Raw genomic sequence first — 15,984 nt, 5'->3', positions numbered from 1 at the left:
CAGGTGACAGAGAAATGCGAAGAATTTAACCAAGTCCTATACTATATAGCCTTCATTGATTACGAGAAAGCATTCGACTCAGTGGAAACAACAGCGCTCATTGTGGAGAACCTGTTTCCCCCCCTTCATTTCAAGGCGGCCCATCTTGATCGTCGGGCGTCAGGACAGCACCGGTTGGGCGAGGAGGAAAGTCTCCCTCATGGGGGAAGTGGATGGATGGATGGATGGATAAGGCTGAACCCTTTAAATCGGGCGGCGGCTCAAGCCACCTAGCCATGGCATATGAAATTTTACTCTTGTCTTGATTTTAGCCACCAATCAGATAACCTTCGCTAGGTTACTTCTACCCGCTTAAAATCTACTTTCCCTTCACTATCCTTAAACCCCAATGCCTTGGATAAATCAGCCCCGCTGTTTTCCACTGTAGGGTGAAGCCCTTTAGAGAAAAGTATCAAGTGTTCAGCCGTTTCCTCCTCCTCTCCGCACGCAATGCACAACATGTCTATCTCGTGGTACCTAACTCTATGTCTTAGTCCGCAAAACTCCCGTCCTGGCCTCAAACAACAAAGAGCTTCCCCTACAATTATCATAGATATTTTCTTTGGCAATTTCCTGCTTAAAGATCCTGTATGTTCCCAGTGCCGATTTCGTCAGCATCCCCGTTTTCCACAGAGCTCTCTCTGTTTCTTTAACCAGCGACGGGAGCGCCATTTCGTAGGTTACGCGGATTTCCGCGGAGCCGTTGAGTGTCTCTTCGGGATCCGGCCTGCGTCGCGAGCGGTTGCAGCCGCACGCTCTCGTCGGATTCCGCGGCAGGCGCACGGAGACCCGTCGTGCCTGGCCGCTGGACTTCTGGTTCCAGGCAGCGAAGCGAGCGCAGCAAACGCGCGCTCTCGTCACCTTCCCCAGCAAATGCTCGGGGATGGCTTTGCCCCAAGAAGGCGGCGCGCACGGCAAAACCCGGCTGCCATTTATCGGCGCATACAAACGTTCACCGCCGATACCTCCGAAGTCGCGCCCCTGCCCAAGCCGGTAAGTCGGAAGCCCTTTTACGTTGCCTTCTACTTGCGAGGAATGCCTCGTAGATGTTTTGTAGCTAGCTGGCCCGCTTTGTGTATTAATTTCAACTGTAATAAATAGCATATGTGTAAACGCTTTGTCGTCCCTTCCCTTTGTTTCCCTCGAGCACGAACCCCTTCGCGGTTAGCGAGCGGAAACGCTGCATCCGCGGAGTGGCAGTACGGGAGGGGGGCGGGAGGCTGTCCCCCCATATTTCCACATCATACAGGCATTGCGGAATCAGGGTGTAGAAGAGCATTATGTCAAAATACTGGAAGATATGCAGGGTGTCCGCGCTAACTTTAGCCAGACTAAAAATATGCCGCGGCACTCTAAGGCGATGCGACCAAATGCATGTTGCTGGCTTTTGTATGGAGCAAATCGCACAGTTTTTTTGTATTGTGCTTAATTGCATAATTAGTCGAGACTAGAAGTCTAGTGTCTGACGGAAACCCGTCTGCTCAGGATGGTACATGATGAAAATAGAATTCGCGACCAAAAGAAATGATGGGATGACGTTTCGGCTCCCCCACGGGAGCCTTGTTCGCAGTGAGGGGTAACGTATAGCTGCGTCGTTTATTTATACACGGCGCATGAGCGAACCCAGGCACCTGGCGTAGATTGGGGGCAAGTTGCCATCATTCCAATTGAGCGTATATGTGATGTCTAAATAATCAGCGATTCCAGATAGAGACGTGAGTTCTTGTCCCTTTCTTTCGCGATCACAAGTGCCTCTGCCCAATTTATGTCGTGTGCGGCGGACACCGAGTGCTCGGTAAGCGCGTTTTGATATGCGCGCCGGTTTCTGACGTCACTCTGGTGATCACGTATTCTTCGCTCAAAGTCACCCGACTCGCCGATGTACACAGACGGGGCAGTCCGCACATGGTATCGAATACACAACACCTGGGCAAGCGGTATGCTTCCCTTGTGGCGCTTGATAGCGGCAAGCGGAGACAGTCCTTATCGCTTGTGCTCGCGTAAATCGCGCAGCCAGCGCCTGCGTCGCAGCCCTGTCACCTTTTTAAGCAGCAGCACACCGGGCTAAATGATCTGTTCGTTTCTACGCGGAACGTTTGAGAGCACTGCAATCGCGGCGCGCAAGCGGGCATGTCACGTGGTATTTTTTTTGTATTTCGCGGGAATCTGTACTGAGCGAAAAGAAGCCGATACGTAATATATGGAAAGTTACAAACTGTTCATTTCGTTCTACTACTTTCTAATTGGACTTTTTCGCTTATCTTCGTTGTTTGCGAAGTTGAAAAGTTAATCTCGACTAATTATGCAATTAAGCACAACACAAAAAATAGTGTGAGTTGCTCCATGCAATAGCCAGCAACATGCCTTTGGTCGCGTCGTCTTAGAGTGCCACGGCATATTTTTTAAAGCCTGGCTAAAGTTAGCGTGGGCACCCTGTATATAGCAACTGTACGGCTACCAAAACTCTCCGTAAAGTCAGCAATAAAATTCCAATAAGCAAGGGGGCACGCTCTCGCCAATGATGTTCACCGCCTTTTTACAGGAGGTATTCCGAGGCCTGAATTGGGAACAGCTGGGGATGAGAGTTAATGGAGAAAACCTAAGTAATATGCGATTCGCTGATGACATTGCCTTGCTGAGCCACTCAGGAGACCAACTCCGAGTCATGATCGATGAGTTTGACCGACAGAGCAGTACGGTCGGTTTAAAAATTAACATGCAGAAAGCCGTAGTAACGTTTAACAGTCTAGCAAGGGAGCAGCAGTCCACAATTGGAAGAGAGGTTTTGGAAGTGGTAAAGAAATACGTCTATTAAAGGCAGGTAGTGACAGGTAATCCGAATCATGAGAGGGAAATAACTAGAAGGATAAGAATGGGGTGGAGCGCATATGACAGGTTCTCTCAGATCATGAATAGCAGTTTGCCAATATCACTCAAGAGAAAAGTGTACAAAAGCTTTATCTTACCGGCACTCACCTACGGCTACGGCGCAGAAACGTGGAGGCTAACGAAAAGAGTTCAGCTGAAGTTAAGAACAACGCAGCGAGCCTTGCAAAGAGAAATGATAGGTGTAACATTAAAAGACCGGAAGAAGGCAGAGAGGGTCAGGGAACAAAAGCGGGTTAATGACATCCTAGTCGAAATCAAGAGGAAGAAATGGGCTTGGGCAGGGCATGTAATGCGAAGGCAAGATAACCGCTGGTCCTTAAGGGTAACGGAGTGGATCCCAAGAGAAGGCAAGCGTATACAGCAGGGGGCGGCAGAAGGTTAGGTGGGCGGATGAGATTAGGAAGTTTGCAGGCATAGGGTGGATGCAGCTGACAAAGAACAGGGTTAATTGGAGAGACATGGGAGAGGCCTTTGCCCTGCAGTGGGTGTAGTAAGGCTGATGATGGTAATGGTGACTTCACAACCACGAAAATTGTTTTTTTTTTTTTGCGGATAAGGTGGTCTTATTTCTGGCATTTGGCAGCTGCACAATACAGCCTGTTGAAAACAAATATAGAAGGCCGTTGTTCACTTCGTTTTTTTGTTACTGGTGGACAACGGTTACTGGGAATTGACTGCTTGCCACTCACTCTTTCGCTAATTGTCGCCGGTACTTACACAGCATCACACAGGCTCGAAAACAAACGGCAACGATATGAATCCACGTGTACTTGCTTAAACCTAACCTTTACAGCTCACATTCGACACGTATTGAAGCCCGTAGTACTTTCTTATGCAGTTGCACAGCTGCCGGCCGTTTAGGTTGCACGAAATCTTTTTCTAAGGAGTCTATCCGCTTCGTCACGGGCAGCGGCGGTGTTCTGACTGGCCTTTGACGACATCCTGCGCTTTAAAAATCGAGTAATACTACAGTCGAAGTCTTAATGCGCGATTTTCGCGTGCTTCAATGCTGAGATTCGCACCCCGTTAGCCTCTTTCTCAGCAGCTCGTCCGTTGAGTTTACGCACGGCGCGCAATTGTGGCGAGAAGAGTGTCACTGCAAATTTAGGGACTAAAAGAGGGTTTTGAGGACTAAAGTTGTATTTGCGTCCCACTGGCCGGCTGCTTTCGTAGGGTGATGAGTCAGGCAGGTTGTTTCCTTCTGTCTCTTTTTCTTCTCCCCTCGAGTCAGCCAGAACGCATTGTAGATTTCAGGGTACGCAATTCCGAATGTATTCACAAGTGCTCTGACACAACTTTACCGTCAGGGTGCGGCCGCTGTATATCCCCTGATATCCAGCGATGGATCAGGATTGTCTTTCATGATCCATCGTCAGCTACGTGCCGGCCCCTATTGGCAGAGTTTTGTTATGGCTGTCTCTTTTCACTTATTCATGGCACTGCTTTTGCTACGACGAGTTCTGTCATGTTTCTTTTTCACCTTTTGCACACAATTTTGTGTCCGCAGTTTTCTTCCATGGGCAAATCTTGAACCTTCGATGCTCTCTTTTCAAGCACGTTTTTAATTTTCTTCGGGGGATATCAGATGTAGATTGGTGATATCAGGCTGCGGTTCCCCTCGCCGGATGATTGCTGTTTCGATGTACGCACGTGATTGTTTCCTGACCGTCTGTTATCAATATGGATGGTTTTTCAAGAAAATAAACTGTTGGAAGTTGCGCTCTGTAGATGTCGTATGCGTTTCGTGCTTTGTCCTATAGGGAACCTGCGCTGGAGTTTCCCCGCCTAGCGGCCATCGCCTGACTGTATGGTAGGACGAGCGCAGCTACCGCGGCTAGAAATGATGAACGGCGGCCGAAAAAACACCAAAAAGCGTCAGGATACCGCGGCGTTTGCAAATGCCACACTGAACACGGCTTCAGTAAAAGTGTTTTGTACTTGTTTGCGTCGTGGACGCGGGAATAAAAGCGGCTACCGCGATAGCTTCAGGCGATTGAACGAGCACAGCAAATCTCCATGCGGCTCATTCGTTCATTGGTTATTAATGCAAGCTTTAATTTGCTAAACGCAATGCGGCTTCGCCACTCGTGGCGCAAGTAAGGCGTGCAGACCAGACGTCAAAACGTGCAAGCCGCGGCCGACGCCCGAAGGAGCAAATATTTCGTCGCCGGGAATGCCAAGCGACGTTAGGCACCACCTGACATGTCTTGGCAATTTTCCCTGCTTTATTCCACCGCGAGGCTCTTACAGTGGCTCCTTAAGGATGGCTGAAAGGCATAAGTAAGCTTTGCAGCTCAAAAAACAAGCCACCGGGTCGGCATCGCCAGCTGTATACAGAAACTAAAATCCACATCACTTCAACTGCACGTGGAGCGTTTTTCTTTGTTAGTTGCTTCAGTGTTAGTATTTACTTGCGTACGCAGCGCGAAAACTTTCAAGCAGTGTTTGTTTTAGGATACATGCTTTAGTTCCACATAGCTTTGTTTTACATCGAACCGGAACAAATTTTCTGTATTTAAATGGGCAGCCGCAATGTCGGCTGTGCTTCACGATGACACTTTGCTCTATTGAGGTAGATATGCCGTTATTGGCTGCACTGACGCTTATTTTTTGTCCGACATGCTCTGTTCTCTGATTTTCTACCCTAGCAGGTTCGCTAAAGGGGCAGCGTGACACGGAATGGAACAACTTCCAATGTTGAGTGATTTTGGCTCCTAAAGGCCGACAGCACGTTCTCAGGCTGACTAGTTTTCTGCAGATGATCACATGCATGACTCCCACGCGCCTGCGTCTTTTCGCATTTTCGGGGTGGCTGACCACCGTCGTGCATTGCCACAGCGGTGTTCTATATATTGCGGCGTCATGCTTACAGTGTCATCAAAGCGAGCCTTGCAGGTGCTTGATATGCCGGATGTTTCATAGAACACTTTCAGAAATTTTGGACAATAGACTTTTTGGGGTAAAAGATGAATTTTTCGGCGTAGTATTACCAGCGTTGATGGACACCAGAAAAGCGGTGAATCGTCTTAAGTAGTAAGCTGGTTAAGTGATTTTAAAAATTAACTTTTTAACTAGTAGAGTTAGGCGCCTAGTTGCAATTAGAGATTTGTAGCCAGTCGTTAGTAATAGCCACATCAGGTTTTAGAATTTAGAAAATGCGATTACCTTCGCTGCTGTGGCTCGAAAAAATTTGGCTGCATCGTGCGAAAATCAAAATACATGCGCTTTCGAAAGCATGCAGGCAAAGCAACCTCTCCAGTGCAAGTAATCGAGAAAGCCAAATTTTTTCGAGCCACAGCGCCAAAGGTAATCACGTTTTTGAAATTCTAAAAGCTGATATGGCGATTACTAACGACCGGCTACAAAGCTATAATTAAAACTAGGCACCTAACACTAATAGTTGAAAAGGTCATTATTAAAATTAGTTAACCAGCTTACTACTTAAGACGATTCACCGGTTTTCTGGTGTCCGCCAACACTGGTAATACTATGCCACAAAAGCCATATTTTTAGCACAGAAAGCTATTTTTGAAAATTTTTGAAAGTGCTCGCTGAAACACCCGGTATACGAAGAACCTGCGGAACCCACACGAGCTGATAATCTAGCAAGGATGAAGAATGGTAACCTCAATGAAGCCCATGTAATGGCAGTCATACACGATCGTAAGCTAGTACGCATGTATTGAGGCGCAAGGACAGGCATTTGTTTCATGCCCATGTTTTCGTTGGTTTACTGTCAGGCTCACTACATGCGTTTTAAATTACGACGCGTGAAGGGCAACCCCAGTGGACAGGTTTTGGCCTGTTTAAGATATTAGAGCAGTTTTTCGAAAGCACAAAAACAAATGTTGAACAAATTTACTGTGCGCAGCGCGTGTAGTTCGCGCGCGTCCGCTTGAATATTGACACCGTGCAATGGCACGAAACTTGACTGCTTCAGAGCGTTTCCTTACAGGGTTACACATAATCTGCGGTGCAAATGCTTCCGCCGTTCTCAGACGAACCGGAGCGAAAGAGGAAAAAAACACTCAAAAGGAGTTTGACCTCGAAACCCGTAGTGCAGCATCAACGGTGTCATGTTTCCCGCAGTGCTGCGAAAGCACAGCCGGTGTCGACGTTGCCAGGCAACTGCGGTGATAAAGACGTGTTGCTAAACTAATCCCGGAAAGCTCTTGCTTTTTAGAATAGTAAATCTGAGGCTGAAACTCTACGAACGCGACAGAAAGCTGACGAGCCAGCGATCACTCCACCCACGCTCCAGCGGCATCGTCTCCTCCGTCCCATCCGTCCTACCAAGTGATTACTCATATTAAAACCACATGGCGCTGGGCGTCAGTCTGTTGTTGCCAGGAAGAAAGAAAAGGAAAGTGCACAGGCCTGCCCACTGGCTCAAGCCGAGCCACAATCACTACCACGTGCAAATAGTAGGAGAGTTGAAAGATGGGATAGAAAGACAGGATAGTAAAGACGCGCGGTATAAAGACCCAGGCCGGGCAAACCGGTGGCGGAAGTGAAGCAACCTTCAAACTCTCCGCCACATTTCCAAAAATAAGTCCAATTGGGACCCGTATCGGATAAGGGCGTCAGAGGCGAGCGGGCATCCAGGCGCCCTAAGGAGGCAGATTTAGGAGCGCCCACTGGGCAGCGTTAAGCCCACTCTAGCCAGCTTAGCAGCGTTTTCAAACTGCCCTATCGTTGCTTACCAACCTCAGCGCACGTACAAAGCCAGGATTGTGCTATGGCGCACAAGTTCCAAACAGCATTATCCTCTTCTAGTACTTAATGGTCAGGACCGGTCTTTTTCCTTCGCGTTTCGGCCGTTTTTTTTTTCCTCTGATTTGCAGTGTTCTTTTCAATCCGCCGGCTGGTCCCGGTCGCAGCGCGAGCGCCTTTGCCCACACAACTTTCGCTCTCAGCATCCCCGCGATTTCACGCCGTCCGGTGCTTCCAAGAAAGGCACTCCCCTCTTCCGGGCCGTGCTTTCTTCTGCGGGCGCATACACGGTAGAGAGGGAATGGGTCGTATGTTTCCTCCTTTCCTTCCTTTTTTCGGGGAGGGTGCATACTTCCTCTCCTGGCTGCTCTTTCTCCCTCTGCACAGCTTGTCAACAGTGGAGGAGTGGAAGCGCGCCATGCAGACACGTGCGAAGTGCTCCGAAGATGGTTGCGCGCCGGCAGTCGTTGGCGGGCGTGTTCTGGGAGACGGGACCACACTCAACGCGGGTTCGTGGCAGCGGGCGACACCAGCGACATTCCGAGCTCAGGGATGCTCTGTGCGCGTTCCGGCATTCATCCTAGTCTTCCTTGTGCCCCGTTCTTCGGCGCCTTTTGTTGCTGGACCTCTGCAGCGGACTCCGGCGCGGATACACGTGCGTTCCCCGCTACAGGCGCCAAGTGATATCCGGGTGCATCGGTCAATGTCTTCGCTGGAACCACGAGGAGTACACGTGCGTTCCTGAAAGCGCCTCATCTAGCTGCCCTCGTCCTCACGTGAGTGGAACAACACTGCGGAGCACGGCCATTTCTTTGTGCCGGAAGCGGTAGTATCATTCGTTGCATTGCATTTCGCAGCATGGAAATCGTGTCGCGTTCCATACCCAGCACTTCTGGACAAAAGGATTTTTGAGCGGGAGACCACTCGTGAACGTAGTTTTCTTTATTTAATGAAATTAAGATTTCACGACAATCAACGCGGTCTGTGCGCACGACGTCGTGATATTGAACCGGAAGAGGTATGCGCACGACGCCACCTTAGCACCCTCAGCGGCGGCGGCGGCGCGCTCGACGAACTCCGGTTCGGCGGTTTGCCGGCTTCGAGCCCGCGCCCCCGGCGCCGAAATCTCCCTCTAAACATGGGTCACAGACGGACGCGGAGACTGCCTTCTCGTCGTAGTCAGGTTACTGAAATCGGCGGCCGGACTGCGCGGCGTTGTGTGCCGCTGCTCATGCTGGCGATACTGGTCGATCGCGGGTGCGGTCAGCGCCGTGGTTGTCGTATGCTCGCCCGCTTCCTTGTGCTACGTTACCTTCTCCAATTGCGCCTGCATAGACCTGACGGTACCGTAATGAACTGCTCTTACTATGTGACCCGGAGCAAGCAGCATCCGCAAACAGCGCCAGACGGTCTCATACGCGCGACGTTGCTTTGCTTGCTACATTTTTTCGCCCGCCAACCGCGATCGATTTGGATCAGAGATTTGCACCTTCCTGCTTTGTAACAGACGTCACTTCAGACAAATTCAGCGCAAAATGCCACGCGTACGGCGACGTGCATGGTTACCTATCTGCATGGCTGTCTGCGGTAGATCTACTAGCCACCCAGTTTTCCTTGGCAAACATACTCGGCCGCAGTAGCAGCGGACGTACGAAAGCCGGATACATGCAAATTGAGTTTGGGCCCACTGGGCACGGGAGTTTTGGTTACGACTTATTATGCCACACAGTGAACTTTTACTTAATGGAAAGAAATATTTATTATTGTTCCTTCTGATAAATTGCCGGAAAATTGTAGTTCTACTTTACCACTGTTTCCTCGCATGCCTGACTATGCTTTTTCATAGTGAACTACTAGAACTTAGTGTGGCACTCTAAAACTTAAATGTTGCACTTCACACAGCTGCACGATTACAGGCAGGCAGCCACTTCGCTGAACAGAGAATGTAGCATTGCAAGAAAAGCAGTTATAAGCTGCTCAGATAGCTGGAATGAAATGATTGAGCATTTTATTAGAACACTATTTATTTGAATGCAGAGCACTTGGGACAAAACCAGGATTGCCCAATATCCTCCTCCTTCACAGATACGCATGACCTGTTGGAAAACAAAAAGAAAATATTAGTACATGTGTATGACAAAATTGTGAGGGAAATTATTACCAGTGAAACCACTCGAGGCATTGGTCACATGCAATCAACTCGCCATCATCCTTCTCTTTGCATTGTACACAGCACCAGACATCTCCATTTTTCTTTGCTGCAACTGTGAACAGGTGATAAATATTTAATGAGACAAAGTATTACAGGTAGAAATGTAATCAAGAGAAAACATTCTTACTAGATGATGCGAGTAGCAGCCATGCATCTGGCGTAAAATACTTTTTCAGTTTGGGTAAAGATACACTGTAGTCGAGAAGGGCACTTGGCAGTTGCTCAGGACGGACTTCAATGTCCTGCTCATCCAAGAGGCCCTGTCCAGTAAGAACATGTACTTTGGCATCCGTGCCAGCTATGCCAGCTAAAAGCACTGAAAAAAAAAAAATGAACTGAGAAATATAATTTACAAGTGTGTGCATCAGAAAATCTAAACAAAACAATTTGTAGCCTTCTATGACTTTGCCTTTTGTTTTTCTTGCATGACATCGCAACATTTAGTGTTCAGAGGGAGCATGGAACAGTGGCAAAAAAGCTACGAGGTGAGCGATGCACACAGCTGCCTATGAGTTTACATGATTCCGTAGCCGACAGCTGATGCATGCCAAAAGTGAGAGTGCAGAGCCAGTTTCCTTTGTCAGCAGCAGCTGAAGAGGGGTACACATGTGAGTAGTGGACATCTCCGACTCCCACACGTTATCTGTCGGTTGTATATGTTTTAAATATATACCTTAAATTTTCACAGTGCACCGTCAGCTTACTAAAATTTCATTATTTCATTTATTGAAACATTCTGAACTTTTATGGCTTCAAGTAACATCTGTTTAGTGTAAATGCTTGCTGTGTGAATCTAGCATTTATTTCTCGTTTTGATTTTCTGTCTGCTTTAAAGTCTCCAGATGAAAACTGCATGACACAAAACCCGCACATATAGAAAAATTGCTCGCTTTTCTCAGCTGTACTCAGTTTACTGCTAACAAATTAAAAAAAAAATGACTGCTGGCAGTTTGGCATGGCTAAGCACAAAATATTGTGTGAAAGCACAGATTTTTCTTCTGGTGGACACCAAGGCCACATACCTCAAAGGGTGATTGAGGTGTTCACTGTCCTAGAGAGCCAGTTATGTGCCTTTCCTTTCCTTAAAATCAATGGGGGTCTAAACCTTCCACTGGTTTTGATAAAAGTAAAGGCGCATAACTGCCTCTATTTTTAGGTGGATGTCACCACCTACACAAGGAGTGACTGAGGTGTCCACTGACCCAGTTAGCCATTTACATTTGCTACGAGAGGCTCCACAGACACACACAGGGAGTGCGGCTAGATGTGCTTTGGCACTAGAAAGGGCAAGGGCCAGCCTTACTGATGGGCAAAGCTGCACCGAAAGCCTGCTCCACTTTTGCTGTTCTTCTGATATCACGATTGTGTGGGTCATTTTTATGAAGCGCATTAAAATATCTACCGTGTGTCTTGCGCCTCAGCAGTCGGTTCCTTAAAAGGTACTGGTTCTCCTTGTCTCTTGTGCTTCTGAACAGTTACTTTCCGCTTAGGAAGGCGCTTGGTGGGACGTCCTTTGGCTTTGACAATGGGAAGTTTAATGGCACATCCTTCTCCAGTTACTTTTTCTGCCACTTCCTTTGTGACCGTTTGTTCTAATGTACTATGATCGCTTTTGGGTGCTCCCTCATCTTCACTGCTGCCATCGAAATCCATAGAACTGTACATTTTTTCTGCCTTGCTTTCCTTCAGCCATGCTGTTTTTATGTCTTCAAGAATCCTTAATCGTCTTGCAAAGGTTTGTGGCTTGCAGTCAGCCAGAGTGTCAGCAATGGCCTTGAGTGTTTTTATTGCAAAATTATACCGCTGATCTCGATTCATTTTTTCAAAACTTGGTCCAGGCATTGAGAGGATTTCGAGATCTTCTGTGGCCCCATGGTATTCATTGTTGGATTGCTCACTTGATAACATGAAGTCACTCTGATACCAATTAAACCAGCGCTTTCGAACTGCCTGTTGGAGGTCCGGCTCAACATCAAGCTTTATGCAAATGGCCAAGAAATGGCGACACAGTAGGCCCATCTTGGAAAAGAATGTGCAATCACATACTTGTTCTTCTAGCTATATGTGATGCCAGCCTTCACCAGTTGTAGAAGCCACAGTGTACTGTTTTTCAGACGTCTGTTTCACTTCGGCGTCACTATCTCCAGCTTTGATTAGCTGTTTCCTGATCACTGAGCAAGCATATGCGGTCAACACTTTTGAACACACTTCAACTTTGTGCATTTTCATGTGGTTCTAAAACTGACAAGTTTTCAGCAGCGTTACTGAGCGGGCCGTTTTTCTTTGAATTATGGTTGCTAAATTCAGTAATCGCTCAAGGTATCGTGAAGCTTTGTGCAGGATGAGAGGGCTGTTTTTATGAAACCATTATGTGCTTCTACTCGGTTAGTCGTGTTCGCTCCACAGGTAAACTCTTGGTCACAGACAGATGTGACGGGCCCACATGTTCTTAGAGTTCCAGTTCTTCTCGATGTATTGCACAGCTTCTTTACTGGCAAACCTTTCAAACTCGCGTCTTGCTTCATCATACTTGTTTGCTGTTGGTGCATGCAACATTTGGTTGAATACCTCCACCATAAGTTCTCGTTCTTCGACAGACCTTGCAAATTGGCTGGCTGCTATTCTGAATGCCTTTACAACATGAAATTGGCACGGTTGTACCAATGGCACACTAGGAAAAGTGCTCCGAATTGCACTGATTTCTGAAAAATCTTTGTCTACGATGATTGCATCTGTCTTTTCGGAACATGGGTTTTCCTTGACGAAAAGCTCCAACATTTTGGAGACATGGTGACACTGTTCAGAAGCAACAAAAGTGTATGCGACCACCTGGCTGTCTCCGCAACCGTCTTGTACTAACAAAACAAAAAGTGGCATCTTAAGTTTGTTGGTTCTGTAAATTGCATCTGGTAGCAGCATTTCTGGAAATGACTGATACGCCTGCTGCATGTGCGATGTCTGGATCAGGAGATCCCAGAGTTTTTTTATAGTCATCAGTGACAGGTATAATTTTTGCTTTGTGTCGTTCACGGCAGTTCTCAATCTCTTTAACCAGTAGTTCGGCCTAATCCGCTCCATATATTGAATGCTTCAGGTTGTGCAAGTCTTTAGTCACTGTATTTCCTGAAAGCAGTGTAATGAATTCATTACTAAACTATTCCTTTCAAAAGCAAGGCTGTGCCAGTAAAAAAATGAGCTCATCAGAAGAAAAATCAAGCAATTCCTTACCTGTCTTTTCGTCTAGCTTTCCAACTATTACACTCGGCAGGACATTTAGTTCCATCAACGGAAGCACATATTCCTTTTCTTCTATGAGCCGACGACGTTCTGCCTATTCAAAAATTTCTTTGCTGACTTCGTGGTTGCAGTCAAGTTTTGTTATTTCAAGCTGCCGACTTGCGCGTTGTGCTGTGAATACAACTGTAGCCGGACATCTTTTCTTCATTGTCCTGCACACAGTTTAGAAACTGTAATCAAACTTACATGCATGCATGCTTGAAAAATGTCAATTCCATGTGGCAATAATTGGGGCAAGTTGGTAGTAAAACCTTAAAACATGGAAAAGCGTGCACAATGCCAGAGGGCTGTGAACCCTTAGAAGAGCAGAAAGTTTGGCAAGTTGGTTCATATTCAAGGCTGGTAAAGCACGAAAGGAAAGAGATGGACAGAAAGAAAGGCACGGACAGGATAGACCCTCTCTTGTGTCTTGGCCCTCCCACACAGGTCGCAAAAATAGCGGACGGCTCATCATGGCTAAGCACAGAATATTGTGCAGTAGCACTTGTTACGATGGGCACTTAAAATCTTTACATGCTGCGAATGTGAAAGCATCCTTTTACCTAAAGGCTTTTACACGAAAGGCCTTCACAACAGAACCATTTCACCTAAAGACTTCGAGACAAAGGACTTTACCTTGATGGCATTTACCTTAAAGACCTTCACCCAGGTGAAGACCTGCCAGGTCCCAGAACGCATTTACCATGAAGGCCTTCACACTAACGGCCTTCACTCAGGTGAAGGCCTGCCGGGTGTACCCACCAGGCACGTTGCCTACAACCCTGTGGGCAGGTGGGCCACCTACCACAAAGCAGGCTTCAGGGACGTTGGCACGAGTATTTGGTTGGGGAACTGAAATGGTGCATTGTCTCGCATATCTCAGTGGACACCCAAACCGCGCCGTAGGGGAAAGAAGGAAGGTGGGAGTGAAAGACGAAAGAGAGCAAGAAGTGCCGTAGTGGAGGGCTCCGGGATAATTATCTTTAACACGCACTGACATCGCACAGCACACGGGCGCCTTTGCGTTTTGCCTCCATTGAAATGCGGCCGCCGCGGCCGGGTTCGAGCCCAGGAACGTATACCGGAAACCAGAAAATGCGTCTAGTAGGGCCGGTGCACTAAAATTTGAGACAGTTGTCAAAAAGTTTGCACAGTGCAAATAAATAGCTGCAACCTGACTTTTTTTTTTCTCTGCCAGTTAACTCCATGAAAATATAGTAACCATTATTAGTACACAGGCCTGAGCCCATATAGTACCCTAGACAGAGTCGCCGCAACCAAAAAAGTATTGAATCTCACCTTTGCTGAGGTTGTACGCCTGTTGCTGTGCACCTGAGCCCTGCTGCATGCTTGCAAATGTATGTCGCATTTGCATATTTCAGCTTCTCCAGTCGCTCCAAGCCAGCACTGAGCCGTGCATTCACCACTTCCACCGTCTTTGAAGCTTTAACTACGAAGAGGACATTGTTCTGCACTTGAAACCCACGGAACGCTCTGTCGAACTCTGTCGAAAGTAATTGAACCGCGCTCCAAGCGCGATGGTGATGCTCGGGCTGTCCTAATGGTCTCTCCTAATAGTCTAGCGCACCGCCAAGCCACGCAAATTTCCTGCTAATGGTACAGCATCCTCCACAGCCGGCCGTTTCTCCGGGTGATAATCACAGTGGCCTGGTAAAATTTTCCCACCAAAACTCTCGAAACTAGACTCCGCGCTGCAGCCTCAGGGAGAGAGGGGTGATAGAGGGCCAATCAGCACAGCCCGCGGTCCTAGTTGCAGCCGCAGAACACGTGACCAGCGGCATGTGCCAAGCGATGGTGTTCAGTTAGAAGCATGTTTTGTTTGCTAAGAAGTCGGAGTTGCTGTCCCAACTGGCAACGTGTCGCCGGACGAGCGGACGAAGTCCTGAAGGCTTTTCGCACTTCGATCACCGGCCAACCTGCCATCGTCATTCATCTCGGGACGAGCAACCCACCAGCACCAACCGGCCATCACCGAAGGCAAGAAGATTTAACTGGTGCCGTGAGCAGGATTGAGGAAAGATTAACTGTCGGGTAGTGGGAATATGCGTTCATTACACTTATAGTTCGCTTCATGTGGACAAAGGGTAAATGCCGTTGTTTTTATCTCTCTTCGGCGTCCTTTAGCTATTGCACTTTGAATACGAACTAGTCAGCTCCCTTGTGTACGTACTATGCTGCTTGAGCGGACAACTTTCAATATTGCAGAAAAGCTGACTTACAGGAAGGTGTTTTCCAATCAGAAACCCCTTTTCACAGACCACGTTTTCACTTCCTGCTCAGCCGACTGAAGGGGTTAGCGCGAGGGGAGCCCCGACCTGAAGCCTCGATGGTCGCCACTTGCTTTGAAGACAGCGTGTAAAGGGAATGTGTCGAAAGGTAATATTTACAATGATGCATTCCCTTGACGAGCACTTCTGCTCTATTGTGCTCTTTCAGCAACTTCCTTTTCATATAGATAAAGGGACATCTTCCCCCTCTTTTCGAAGAATGCGAAATTTGATGTGGTTCTTGTTTTTGAAAGAAATTTTCCTGCAGGGCATGCAACTGCCTCTGATGAGAACACTGCTGCGCTGCAGAGGGTGGAGAAGGGGGTGATATATAGGGACAGAAATGAGGGTTTGTTGTCTGCGAGCAACGGTTTTCGGTTCGAAGATTGTACGTAGTTACGTCACCATATGTCTTCACTGTTCAGGGTAAAGTAGTGGGCGGGAGAGCGCGCGCCGCCGTCCAGACAGCCCAACTGCCGGCCGTCGCGCCCATGTTGACAGTCACTAGCAAGGCGTCGTATGCTTTGCTACATTCTTTACCTTGCCACTCTCACCCGCAAAGCGTGG

The 15,984-nt window shown here is 47.8% G+C and overlaps 1 pseudogene; it reads right to left on the bottom strand.

Annotated features, from left to right (window-relative positions):
• Positions 1-9,552: 9,552 nt before the first annotated feature.
• LOC144127668 (uncharacterized) lies at positions 9,553-13,298 on the bottom strand (annotated as a pseudogene).
• Positions 13,299-15,984: the final 2,686 nt, after the last annotated feature.

Source organism: Amblyomma americanum, chromosome 4 (assembly GCF_052857255.1).
Source record: "Amblyomma americanum isolate KBUSLIRL-KWMA chromosome 4, ASM5285725v1, whole genome shotgun sequence".
In the NCBI taxonomy this organism is placed as follows: Eukaryota; Metazoa; Arthropoda; class Arachnida; order Ixodida; family Ixodidae; genus Amblyomma; species Amblyomma americanum.
This window is presented reverse-complemented; position numbering and strand designations above follow the sequence as displayed.